The sequence below is a fragment of the Sinocyclocheilus anshuiensis genome, unplaced genomic scaffold, assembly GCF_001515605.1.
Source record: "Sinocyclocheilus anshuiensis isolate Anshui unplaced genomic scaffold, SAMN03320099.WGS_v1.1 scaffold24, whole genome shotgun sequence".
Classification (NCBI taxonomy): Eukaryota; Metazoa; Chordata; class Actinopteri; order Cypriniformes; family Cyprinidae; genus Sinocyclocheilus; species Sinocyclocheilus anshuiensis.
In genome coordinates, this window is record NW_015557090.1 from 416,669 (window position 1) to 431,681 (window position 15,013).

At 36.8% G+C, this 15,013-nt stretch overlaps 1 pseudogene; it reads left to right on the top strand.

The window, feature by feature from the left end:
• LOC107677084 (Down syndrome cell adhesion molecule homolog) overlaps nucleotides 1-15,013 on the top strand; it is a 124,870-nt pseudogene that overhangs the window by 49,783 nt on the left and 60,074 nt on the right.

The window sequence follows — 15,013 nt, forward strand, 5'->3', positions numbered from 1 at the left end:
ATCATAATTTAGAAGTAATAGGCTATTTTCTATCCTGTTTTTGAGCCTCTCTGCAGAACGGTCTGTTTTTATAGGCAGAGCGCATTCGAGACTCGCAAGTAAACGCCCACTGCTATGATTGGTTAACAGTTTCACAAGTTTTGAAACTTACAGGATGTTTTTTATAGTACATTGACTGTTATATGTCAAAAGATCAAGGGTAATTTGATTTCTCAGTTCATGACCCCTTTAAGTGTATCTCTTATATCCATTTCAAATAGAAACATGATTGTTAAAGATACCCACGAATGAAAATGTTGTCTTTATTGTGGTGTTATGGTGTTTGAGTCCAGACAAAATATTTTCACGAGTGCTTGGTTCCGACCTGGACTCTGCTTGAATGAGCTGGTCTCAGCTAGTCACATGGTCTTGAGGAGCAGATAAAAATAAGTCATTATTCACTGAAAATATTCCTTTTAATTTTTCAGTCCACTAATTCGAGTTGGCATGTCACGTTTGGCAACAACACAAGCAAGCACCAATGGTGTTTGGGCACCAATGACAGAATCACAATTTTAAATATAATTAAGATTGTTTCTTGCACAAAGCTTTTGTTTTGGCTTTGAGGATCTTGGAATATAACACAAGAGATATATGGATCATTGTTTATGGTGTTGTTTGTTCTTTTTTTTACCTTGGCAGCTGCAGTCACTATGAACTGCATTTCCGAGGGGGAAAAAAAAATTTCTAAAAATGTTCCATGAAAAAATAAATAAAGCATATGGTTTTAGAACAACATGAGGGTGAGCAATAATGACAGAATTATTATTATTTTTTTTTTCAGCAATTGAATGTACATGTTGCTATAAAAATGCTAGGAATGATGGCCGAGACGGCATTTATTCTGGAGCTGACATCTTTGTTGCACCTTTCCTTTGCTTTATTCTTCTGATATGAACAGGATACAGTTCTTGTCCAAGTCCCACACCTGACACATCACACTCTCAGAGTCTAGCGCAGACATGCTTAGCTTTCCCTGTCTCGCTATCTCTCTGGTTGTCACAGTAACCGTCTCACCTCCTCTCTCCAGGCACAACTAATGAGGTGAGCGCAACACGGCCATAAGAGAGGAGAAGGGAAGTAACGGGGTGTTAGCACAAAAGAACACGCTTTATTGAAGTCATGCCAAATATGTGTTTTGTGAGCATTCTCCAGGTTTCGGTCACATATTGCCAGTGTGCTGTAAGTGTCGCTGTCAGCCAGTGCTGCCTGCTCTTAAAGACAAAAACAGGAGATGCAAAAAAAAATGTACGTCGAGAAAGGCGGAGAGAAAAATGCAGGAGAAATGTGAGACAGTGTGTGACAAGGCATCTGATGTCTTGAGATTGTTATTCATCCAGTAACACACAGCTCCTCCCTCGCTCAGGCAGTCGTGTGTTCTTGTCCTCCGTACGCTGTGTGGCTGTTTGCTATCTTGCAGTTTCACTAAGGATAAAGGGAGGCCATTCAATACGCTTGTTTACTGTGGGGGTACCGCGGTACACTGATGCTATCAGATGATAATAACGTGTTATTTGATTCATACCAGTAGTTCGCAACTGGTTTTGCTTCAGAACTCATATTTTGCTTTGGACATCAAGTGAAGAGCTAACACAATAACAAAAAAGCTCCTTGGAATACAACTTATTAATATAATGTGGAACTGCATAGGTCAAACAATGTGCAAAATTAATGATATGACATATGCTGAAATTAAAAATGGTAACACTTTAGAATAAAATTAAGTTTGTTAATATTAGGTAAAGCAGGTATTACTCAAAAATAAATAAATAAAATAAAAATAGGCCTAAATTTAAGGATTGTGTGTTTGAGTTGCTTATAAAATATCCGTCCATCCATTTTAACACAAACTAATAAACTTATTGTATTGCATATTTGTCATACATAAATGAAATGGGTAAGATTTCTATGGAAGCCCGTTTCCACCACTGAATAAAAAAAAAATTGTAAAAAGTGATTGCGACTTTTTCTCTCAATTCTGACTTTTTCTTGCAATTGCGACTATACGTCTTGCAATTCTGACTTTTTTCCTCAGAATTGTGAGATATAAACTCGCAATTGCGAGTTATAAATTCAGAACTGAAAAATATTAACTCGCAATTCTGACTTTTTTTCTCAGAATTGTGATATAAACTCGCAATTGCGAGAAATACTCAGATTTGCGAGATAAAAACTCACAATTCAGACTTTTTTTCTCGCAGTTGCGAGTTTATATCTCGCAATTCTGAATTTTTTTCTCACAAATGCGAGTTTGTATATCACAATTCAGACTTTTTTCTGAGAATTGTAAGACATAAACTCGCAATTGCCAGTTATAAAGTCCAGTTCTAAGGGGAAAAAAAGACTGATATGTTCTCAGAATTGCAAGTTTATATCTCACAATTCTGACTTAACACGCAATTGTGAGATATAAACTCGCAATTCTGTCTTTTCTTCTCAGAATTGCGAGTTTCTATCTCACAATTGCGTGTTAAGTATAAGATATATAGTCGCAATTCTAAGAAAAAAAATGTCAGAATTGTGAGTTTATATATCGCAATTCTGACTTTATATCTCAAAACTGTGTGTTTATATCACGCAATTCTGAGAAAAAGTCAGAACTGTGAGTTTATATCTCGCAATTCTTTTCTTCTCAGAATTGCGAGTTTATATCTCACAATTGCGTGTTAAGTATAAGATATATAGTCGCAATTCTAAGAAAAAAAAATGTCAGAATTGTGAGTTTATATATCGCAATTCTGACTTTATATCTCAAAACTGTGTGTTTATATCACGCAATTCTGAGAAAAAGTCAGAACTGTGAGTTTATATCTCGCAATTCTGAGAAAAAGTCAGAACTGTGAGTTTATATCTCGCAATTCTGAATTTATAACTCGCAATTCCGAGAAAAAAATGCAGAATTGTGTGATAGAAAGTCGCAATTACCTTTTTTTTTGCAGTGCTGGAAATGGGCTTCCATAGATTTCTGCACCCGAAAAAGAAAAAGAAAAAAAAAAATCATGGCAAAAGTGTATTATTAACTATTTATTTGATTTTATTAAAATAATCATGTTTTCAAAATACATTTACTCAAATTGCTAACAATAAGCATAAATCTGTCCACTGTTACAACAAATGTATTCAGTTAAAAAAGTATAAACATGGTTAAGATATGGATAGCTGTGGAACAAGTAATATTCAGTTAAAATGTAAATTCATGTAAAGTATATAAAATAAAAAGTATATAATATGAACAATAATATAATATATTATTTTGTATTTAAAATGAAATTAAATTATCAGTTTATGCTATATCTGTGTTTTGTGTTTTACATTTATTAGTTTATGTTAAATCTATGTAATCCAAATAGATGGAGATTTTATATGCAATTCAAATGCATGTAATATTTTTTTAGAATATTTAGTAGTCTAGGTTTTTGTTAATTTATACGTATGCTATCGTTCATTGTTCACTATAATGTAATTCGTGCATTTTTTATACATTTCTACCAAAAAAATTTTTCTTCTTTTTTTCCTTTTCTTTTTCCATTTTTACATTAATAAGACTTTATTTTACCATGCATTACATGGTAAGATTTATTTATTTATTTGCAGTACAATAATTTTTTTTTTCTATATTTGGCCAACCCATGTCTGCAATTAATTCAATAAAAATTGCTGATGCTTGATATAAACTTGGCCAATGATAAAATGAAGTGTTAAGCCACATAACACTTAAGGCATCTCAAGTCTCATCAAGGCTTCCCTCCCGTTGATTCAGAGTCAGCAGCAGGATGTGTTTTATTGGTTTGCATTGTCAATTACAATAGCTTTAATTAAAGACACTTTACATGACTTTACTTGTCTGAAAAGCCATTACAAGAGTTCAGAAAGAATACACAAGCAGATATTTGTCATGTCTTTGACATTTTGTCTATAATGGAAGAATAACCTGTTGCGTGTTTATCTTTATAGGTTGGTGTGTAAAAGATGTAGCATTTACAGCTAAAAATAATGGCATATGCCATTCAAAGTCAGTCGTGGGATATTCCTGCTTGATATATGAACAAACATGACAATGGTACAGTGTGCCAATCTCCTGGCATGCTGCAACAAAATTTTGCAGGTGTACGATTATTAATGCAGAGTATCTTTTTTACACACCTGTCTCTGTGAATGCTTGCTAAACAGATTGCATTGTGATCGCTTTGGCTCACTGATCCATTGTATTTGCTTAAAAGTGAGCATTTATCATCAACTGTGTAGATCTCCCTTGGCTCCCATGTACGTATGATATCACACACCCACATTTCAGCTAAATGTAATTGTACATTTCAGCACAAGCATCCAATTTGAAGAGGAGTTCATTGCACTTTTCTAAGTAGGCTGTTGGAAATTCTGAGTTGAATGGGGCACAGCATAATGCGTTTCATTTATAGATTGCTTTTTGAGATTCATATAGCTCAATCGTTTCAGGCAGGCTGTCATCAGCGGTTCTCATTAGCGTCCTAATAAAGACCCCACGACAAGCAGTTCAGTGTAATCAGTCAACGGGGAAAATATTTACAATCCTCGCCATCTTCAACTCTGAGCACGGACCAAGACTAGGGCTTAAGACTCTCTTCCATTTTTACCCCTCTTTTCTCACCGTCAACTTAATTAGTCACATCAGACGTTAATTACACAATGTGTAGGAAGTCGCAATCTCAAGTAGATCAAATTAAGCTGCGTGCAAAGCTTGAAGTGTCTCATTTCTGCCAGTGAACAGGCAATCTCAATTCAGTGGGGAACATGTCACGTGAGCAAACCTCCCTTACGGCTGCTAAATAGGATCTTAATGCTGGAAATCACCCCATTTGAATTGTTAAGTGAATGCACGCTACTTGCAGTGAGAAGTAACTCATCTCTGGTGTGAAAAAGAGTTAATGCCTCGGAAATGACTACTGTATGTGTATAAGCCTTCCTGTAGCTCAAATGGTAAAGCATGGTGCTCTTCAAAAACTAAAGCAATCTACTGCATCTTCAGCGGCTCAGATCTCGGGAGTAAATGATGACTGCTATGTTCATTATTACATCCAACAACAAAACACCTCAATGGTTTAGGAGCCATTCTTGTCTACAACTGCTGCGGCATAGAAACAATGGCGGACTGTTTGCAGCTCACTCAGGGCGGGTCTATGCTAAAACGCCAGTGTCCATCAACAGTCGTGGGAGGGGCCTGTGCAAAGTGACGTCACTTTGCCAAGAATCTGTGAACTGCTTGCTCTGAGAAAGTGCTTAGAATTTGTGGGGATATAAAAACAAGTACTGGGTGGATTTTTATCATTATAGGGTGGTTGTGTACACAACACGCATTTAAGTTCAAACACCATGTAAAAGTGAATTTTGCATCCGATGTCCCCTTTAACATAAAAGCAGGTACGGCCATTTGTAACTTTATTATGCAAGGCTTCCTTTGTCACCCGCTTTCAGTTATTTTAGCTGCACAAAACAGCTTGCTATGTTGCTTGATATTGCAAACTAGTATTTCTTATTAAATTATTGTTTAAATATTATTGTAATTATAAACACACTGGTTTGTAGTGCAAATAGTTTCACTGTTTACTTAATCGGAAGTCTCGCACACTTACAGAAAACAGCTTACTTCCACGTTGCAAAATAAGGTGGGCAAATACAAATCAGTTATTTTTTTTACACTGATTTCCCCGAGAAGTGTAAACCCTGTGGCTCTGTGGTGCTTTAATATTGATTTTCATATTGTTTGTTTGAGCATCCTGACAAGCCCAACACAGCAACACTGGCTCAATCAAAGTGCGTTTGAACTCAATTTATATTGAGGTTTAAAACTGAAATGAATTAAGTAGAATTAAAGTTATTTTAACTAGAAAACAAATTTGCCTTCTTTTAAAGTTTTGCTAAGTTAAAAAAAAAAATCATTGAAGTTCGAAGGTTTATAGGCCTTAAAAATACATAAATTCATCATTCTTTTATTCCAATTCAACTTCCTGTGGGTGTGGCCAATTCAGTTTAAATCTAACTGATAAATTGAAAGGGAACCTGTTCTTAAATTCTGAATTTTGTACTCTGCTGACAGTGGAAGACAAGGGAGATGTTTGGGAAAGACATTTAGACTTTTTAGGGAAATGTCAATTACAATAGCTTTAATTAAAGACACTTTACATGACTTTACTTGTCTGAAAAGCCATTACAAGAGTTCAGAAAGAATACACAAGCAGATATTTGTCATGTCTTTGACATTTTGTCTATAATGGAAGAATAACCTGTTGCGTGTTTATCTTTATAGGTTGGTGTGTAAAAGATGTAGCATTTACAGCTAAAAATAATGGCATATGCCATTCAAAGTCAGTCGTGGGATATTCCTGCTTGATATATGAACAAACATGACAATGGTACAGTGTGCCAATCTCCTGGCATGCTGCAACAAAATTTTGCAGGTGTACGATTATTAATGCAGAGTATCTTTTTTACACACCTGTCTCTGTGAATGCTTGCTAAACAGATTGCATTGTGATCGCTTTGGCTCACTGATCCATTGTATTTGCTTAAAAGTGAGCATTTATCATCAACTGTGTAGATCTCCCTTGGCTCCCATGTACGTATGATATCACACACCCACATTTCAGCTAAATGTAATTGTACATTTCAGCACAAGCATCCAATTTGAAGAGGAGTTCATTGCACTTTTCTAAGTAGGCTGTTGGAAATTCTGAGTTGAATGGGGCACAGCATAATGCGTTTCATTTATAGATTGCTTTTTGAGATTCATATAGCTCAATCGTTTCAGGCAGGCTGTCATCAGCGGTTCTCATTAGCGTCCTAATAAAGACCCCACGACAAGCAGTTCAGTGTAATCAGTCAACGGGGAAAATATTTACAATCCTCGCCATCTTCAACTCTGAGCACGGACCAAGACTAGGGCTTAAGACTCTCTTCCATTTTTACCCCTCTTTTCTCACCGTCAACTTAATTAGTCACATCAGACGTTAATTACACAATGTGTAGGAAGTCGCAATCTCAAGTAGATCAAATTAAGCTGCGTGCAAAGCTTGAAGTGTCTCATTTCTGCCAGTGAACAGGCAATCTCAATTCAGTGGGGAACATGTCACGTGAGCAAACCTCCCTTACGGCTGCTAAATAGGATCTTAATGCTGGAAATCACCCCATTTGAATTGTTAAGTGAATGCACGCTACTTGCAGTGAGAAGTAACTCATCTCTGGTGTGAAAAAGAGTTAATGCCTCGGAAATGACTACTGTATGTGTATAAGCCTTCCTGTAGCTCAAATGGTAAAGCATGGTGCTCTTCAAAAACTAAAGCAATCTACTGCGTCTTCAGCGGCTCCGATCTCGGGAGTAAATGATGACTGCAATGTTCATTATTATATCCAATAACAAAACACCTCAATGGTTTAGGAGCCATTCTTGTCTACAACTGCTGCGGCATAGAAACAATGGCGGACTGTTTGCAGCTCACTCAGGGCGGGTCTATGCTAAAACGCCAGTGTCCATCAACAGTCGTGGGAGGGGCCTGTGCAAAGTGACGTCACTTTGCCAAGAATCTGTGAACTGCTTGCTCTGAGAAAGTGCTTAGAATTTGTGGGGATATAAAAACAAGTACTCGGTGGATTTTTATCATTATAGGGTGGTTGTGTACACAACACGCATTTAAGTTCAAACACCATGTAAAAGTGAATTTTGCATCCGATGTCCCCTTTAACATAAAAGCAGGTACGGCCATTTGTAACTTTATTATGCAAGGCTTCCTTTGTCACCCGCTTTCAGTTATTTTAGCTGCACAAAACAGCTTGCTATGTTGCTTGATATTGCAAACTAGTATTTCTTATTAAATTATTGTTTAAATATTATTGTAATTATAAACACACTGGTTTGTAGTGCAAATAGTTTCACTGTTTACTTAATCGGAAGTCTCGCACACTTACAGAAAACAGCTTACTTCCACGTTGCAAAATAAGGTGGGCAAATACAAATCAGTTATTTTTTTTACACTGATTTCCCCGAGAAGTGTAAACCCTGTGGCTCTGTGGTGCTTTAATATTGATTTTCATATTGTTTGTTTGAGCATCCTGACAAGCCCAACACAGCAACACTGGCTCAATCAAAGTGCGTTTGAACTCAATTTATATTGAGGTTTAAAACTGAAATGAATTAAGTAGAATTAAAGTTATTTTAACTAGAAAACAAATTTGCCTTCTTTTAAAGTTTTGCTAAGTTAAAAAAAAAAATCATTGAAGTTCGAAGGTTTATAGGCCTTAAAAATACATAAATTCATCATTCTTTTATTCCAATTCAACTTCCTGTGGGTGTGGCCAATTCAGTTTAAATCTAACTGATAAATTGAAAGGGAACCTGTTCTTAAATTCTGAATTTTGTACTCTGCTGACAGTGGAAGACAAGGGAGATGTTTGGGAAAGACATTTAGACTTTTTAGGGAAAGACAATTCCGTCTGCTGCCACTAATGGCACATATTACATGCTACAGATAAAAATATGAATAATTTTACCAAAACAAACAATATAATGTTCATTTGTAGCTTTTCAGTGCTTTAAGGCTGCTCCTTTGAAGAGCTTCTTTGAAGAGACCTAATATTTCCAGTGTATATGGGCAGCTTCTACAGATGGGTGGGTGAGATACAACTATCGCATTCATGACCTCGTCTGTGGGCTGAAGAATATGGTGAAGAGTTTTAATGATCGTTACACGACACAAGTACGGTTACCTTGTGTCCTGCAGGTCTAAGTGACCTAGCCTTTTCATTTTCAAAAGATGCAGCATGGTGTCACAGCGCAGCTGTAGTTGGGCTATGCATGAGTCACTGATGGTGCATATTCAACATAGATTGTTGAAGTAAAGGTTAAGCCCTCTGGTTAAGCTCAGACTGCTCAGCCACCAGACACACAGTATATATCTTAGAAAATTGCATGTATATATTGTACAGACACACATATATAGTATATATTTAATTTTTTATTTTTATTATCTAACAATTGCCATAATTCATTGCCAAGACTGGCAATGGCTATGTTTGCATGACAACGATGTGCTAAAAACATAAAACTTTTTTCTTTGCTTTTTTTTTTTGTGTACAATGTGACAATCTTGTCAAAGTGATCCCCGTTCACATGGATCGATAAAAATTACTTAAAACACTGTATTATGCATGCCAGGCCAGTAGTTGGTGATGTCTCTTTGTAAAGAAACACTACACAAACACATGTAATACGCATGTACATGACGTCACCATTTTCACAAATTTACATTTTTGTATTTTACACTGAGATGATAACAGTATCATTTTCAAAAACGTGCACTTTGAAACACATTTTTAAAAGATTGCATTTTCAGACCCCAAAATGCTGTCATTGGCTACATACACACTGCCGCTAAATTGTCAGTTCACCTTTTACTCCTTAATCCTGTTCTGTACACACATAATTCACTAAAATACGGGAGTGACAACTGCATTCAACAACCGCATTAACTCCTGATAAATACAGGTAGTGACAACCACATTTACAGAAATGCTATGGGGTTTGTACAGAACCGAATTGAACAACTAATTGTTAATGATGATGTCAGGAGAAGCACGCCAATGTGTGTGTATTGTCAGGCGTCAACTGTTTACCTCAGATCTGACAGGATGGCAGAGAGAGGTGTATTGTGTGTCAGGCGTCAACTGTTTACCTCAGATCTGACAGGATGGCGGAGAGAGGTGTATTGTGGACCGAGCAGTTGCGGTCAAGAAAGTGTTGGCTGTGTTCAATAACAGCAGTTTAAAGAACAAAACTAGATTATGATGCCTCTCCCGACGACGGCGATTTAATAACGTTTTGCAGATTTCCGCATGTCTTCGCAGTCTAATGTTTGTTTTGTCAACAGCGGCTAACACAAAACTAGCTAATCTGCGTTTAACATTGCTATGGTTACTACGCTGCCATTCATGGCAGGTTCGGGCGTGAGTCGTGTTCCCATTTGCATTTAAATGCGGTTGTCACGCCTGAAACTTGCAGTGCATGCGTGGTCATTGTGTAAATGAATGACCAAACCGCATACATTTTTTTTCTATTTTTTGTTGAAAATGGTGTCGTGTAAATGCCCCTTTAGTTCGCATTATTTTCATCTTCCACAGTGTCTACTATTTGTAGGTTATTATCATTAACTAAAACTAAAATATGAACTAAAAATGTTACTTGAAATAAAATATAATAAAATAATAAAAAACTTGTAACTGTATTTGTAATTGTAATTGTAACTATGTAACTGAAACTTTATGTACTAAAAATAAATGAAATGAAAAACAATATAAACATTTAAAAAAAATGATAAAAATTACCAAACAACATTTCTAAAGCTAAAATTAAAATGAAAACTGAAAATATTAAAGTTTTTCTCAATTGCTTTGGTAGAGCCAAAGATTTAGCTAGTTTTGTTAGCTGCTGTTCTCGTATGAGAGTTTTTTTGGTTTTTTTCTCAAAACAAATCCGTTCAGATGTCTGAACAGTTAGTTTCTTGTTCAGACCAGATTTGAATTTCTTACTGTTAAGCAAATTCTGTTTGTTCTGGCACTTGTGCAAACGAGTAAGTACAATTGTCTACAATTTGCACAATAATTAAGTGCACATGGCTTGTTGATGAAAACTGATGAGCTGGTTCTCAGTGAAATTGTCAAACTCTTCACAACTTCTAAACATTCTTTCATCGTGTGAGCCATCACATGCAAAATGATCCGTTCAATTATCAAAATCTGTCAGACAAGCATGCAAATTCCATAAATATCTGACATAGAATGGTTGTAATGTCTGCTAAGTTGGCAAATGGCTTGACATTAGGGTTGCAAAGGGGCAGACATTTTCCTGTAATTTCTTGAAACTTTTGGGCGGTGTTATGCAAATCTTCCCACATCGTGACATAGACATGTGGGGGCGTGTTAGAACGAGCCGTTTTAGGTAGGCGTGGTTAACTCTTAACTTTTATAAAGAATATCTCTTTGGATTTGAGACTTTAGTCTTTGCAACTTTACAGATCTTCTTTATGCACCAAGAGCTTGTAACACTCCAAAGAAGAAGGAAAAATTGAAATCGCATCGTATGAGCACTTTAATGTACTAAAACAGTGACATTGGAGGACCAAATTCAGTACACAGCTTATTAATAAAGCATACATTACAGACAAGCAGAATAGCCCAGAATATGAACACACTAAATTGCATGTTAAGCATTTTTCCCCCTTAGAAATAAAAAGCTTCATTAAGCATTTGTTTGAACCGCTCCAATGTACGGAGCTGGCTGAACCACTGCAAGCTGTAAAGTAAACAGGAAGTGTTTGTATGAACTCAACTGGTTTTGTGAGCGAATGCAAAGTTTCTTGGGGGAACACAAAAGTTTTGTGAGCAAATGCAAAAGATTTTTAAAAAATTCTTCCTTCCACCCCATTTTTTCCACACCATGACTCCGTACAAATCCGCATTTCTATGATGTCAGTATTTAATTATTATTTTGTGTTATATGTTGTGTTTATTCTGATTTATTGCAGAAGAAATATCAATGAATCACTTTTGCATTAAATTAAATTCAACCCGAATTAAGAAAGCAAATGTATTTTCATGTTGACTAACCCAGCATCCACAGTAAATCATGCACAGAGAATGCAGTATCAACCTCACTCCAGATGCATGATTATTTCATACGGCACATCATGCACAATGCATTTATCCTTTTGAAATATAGATGAATCATTTCTGTGGCTGCCGGCCATTTTTTTGCATGGTTTGCAACAAAATTCAATAATTTATGGAGGAAATATGAGAGGCTGTCTGTTTGCTTGAATGACTCAAGTCCATGAACGCAACCCAGAGTCATGAAACAGATGCATCGCTGAGAGTTGTGATGGTTGAAATTGAGAGACCAAATTTCAGTCTTTTCAGCTTCATAAGCTTTTAGTTCATTTACACACCCAGAACATCTAGGGTATTTTTCATTGTCATTTTCGACAAATTTTGGAGATGGATGTGAAGTGGAAAAGGTTATTGTCTTGTGTCTTGGTGCACTACCGGGGCTGCACTGCAAATGAATTATTCATGCTAACAATTGGAGAATGAATGAAAGACAAAGGATGCATGATATAAATTGGATGATAAATATGTGGGAATGCAACCATTTAACTGCATAAACAGTGTTTATTTCAACATTTTCTTGATGCTAAATATAATTTATTTCTTGCTGTTGATTTTGCAAAATGAAAGATGGACAAGTTCTTGATAAGTTTTCGGAGATTTACCAATTTAGTCCTTAAATGACTCCTGGCACTTGTATTCAAACTCCATGTCCCAGTATGGTCTTGTGTCGGCCGGGTGGCAGGAGGGTGAAGTGAGCGGGTTGAGAAGTCCAGGGTTAACCACGAACTCTGACCTTAATCATCCCTGATTAGTGCTCTCATCCCCTGAAGAACAGGCAGTCTGGATCCTGGATTTAACATTGATTAGCTGGGAACATGTTGTCCGGCCTTCTGTCACCCACGTGAAGCGTCAGCAGATGACATTGGAGTTAAATATGTTGTTAGTTGGTCAATTACTGTAACTGGTAATACCTGAAAGCAAGTTAAAATTTGACAACATACATACAAAAAATTGCAGGGGGTAGGGAATTCACAGGGAAATCTGTGAAGATTTCTACTGAATTATGTGGATGCAGATTCCATATAGGCCTAGTCATGACATGAGTCTCAATTTAAAGACAGTGTGTGTATTTGTGCACATGGCTTGACATTTAATACATGCAAACAGTGTGTGGTGGTGTCAAAAATGTGCTTGTGTTAAATGTGTTTGCTTGGAAATTCTACCGGAGCTAGATGTGTATTCTATTCTATTCTATTCTATTCTATTCTATTCTATTCTATTCTATTCTAATGTCAGATCAAAAGGTTTCTCTTGAATTTAAAAGGGTGTAAGCTCTCACATATGTAATCACAATCATCGCTTACTGAAAAAGTGCCATGTAATAGCTGTGAAATTATGTGATCCTCAAATTCCACAACACAGCTCAGCTAATCTAAGAATCATACTTGAATTTCCCTTTTTTTCCTTTTTTTCCCCCCACCCTTTCTAATTTTAACCTTTTCAAAACAGTGTATTTTCCCAGTTTTCCATTGCACTGCTGGTAGCAGGTCTCAGACGACTGCATGTAAACTAGGAGCTAGAACCCCCTCTAGGGAATCAAATGCTGGACTCTCATTTCTAACTAGGTCATTGCTTGCTATAGCTGCAGACTCTCTATTTCTCCTTTTCTGTCTGTCTCTCTCTCTTTTCAACCCCTGTGCACCACAAGATCCATTTCTCATCTCGTACGCATCAACATCACAGTAATGTATGTCCATTTATCCAGTCATTTTACTGTACGCAATATAATCCTGAAAACAATTGAATAAGATTTCAAGGACTAACAATCATAATTGTAACGTTTCTCTGGCTGTGTATGTGTGAACTGTAAGAATGGCTGCAGTTGTTGAAAGCTTTTTCTGTTTCAAGCTTTGGGCGACTGACTGAGCGATTGGCTCAGTTGCAAAACAGTCACGTCCAATAGTTCAATACTCCGCTCCCTCAGGTCTGCCAGCACTGGCTTCAAAGAGACATCACGTGTGGATTCTCTTATCTTGTGAAAGCAATAAATGTTTTACATACATTTGTTTTTGATGGAATATGAAGTCAAATAACAGTACAGAATGGTATATGCCTTTAATTGGGGTTAGCGAGTCTAACCACAATATGTTGTTCTTTTTTCAGGACCAAGATATCTTATTACATCCACGGGGGCCTTGTATATTTTGGATGTGCAGTCAGAGGATGCAGTGAATATTTATCGCTGTACCACACGGCACCGATACACAGGGGAGACCAGACAGAGCAACAGTGCCCGACTTCTTTTATCAGGTGAGGGGCCTTTGTGTTGCTGTCACGGCTTCACATGAACCTTCTCTCATATATCTATAGATGGAAGCAAGTGCTTCATGATTTGGTCAAAAATTCATATGGCACTCATTTTCACATTTTGCATTTCAAATTTAAATTAAAATTGAAAAATACAATTAAGCAATAAGGTACGAGAGACTGTTCCACAGTATTATTTGAATATAGTCACAGCTAAAGCACTCTGAGTCACTCTACTACTTGCAGCGCAACAAGTTTCCATTACCAGGTAATTTGACTGTCTGCAATAGAAGCTAAAATGCTGTTTATGACACAAACAACCAATTAGAACATATCTGATGTTTAATATACAGGGATTTTGGACAGGGCTACCCAACACATTCTCAAGACAAATCATAAGTATTTTACAATTTGGTAAATTTGTTGCGAACTTGTACGATCTATTTCGTAAGGTTTTGTGTGATCTGCTCATCAGTCAGATGGTGATTGTATGAATTTATACAAAATTGCACACTCATACAATACTTACTTTGCTAAATAAATAAATATTGTATTTTAGTTATGTTTTACATAACAAATATTGTCTCAGGTTATGTATGTAACCTGGTTCAATGAGAGGGAACTCAATGCTGTGTCATGATGTTGACACTATGGGAATGTCTCTGTGTAAGCCTGTGTCTGAAGCAATATGGAAACAAGCCAATTTTATTGGCCATCCGCATGGTCAAGTTATGTAACGTAAGTGCGCCACCACGACCATACCTAGACGCCTGAAATGCACGTCACCATCTTCTAATTGTCTAAAAGAAGATATTTCAGGCTTTGCATTAAGTATGGCAAAGTGGCAGTGTACAGATGTAGCAACGGCCACTCCTGCACCATGGCATCCAGCCCTAACGAAGCTGAAGGTGTGAGGGTGAACCAGGAGGGACAGTGGGTCGACTCCTCTGAGGCAAACAGGTCCAGTTCCGCACTGCCAAACCTCTGCCAAATTAACTCCTCCACCTTGGGGTGGAGTCTCCATTCCCTGGGCCTC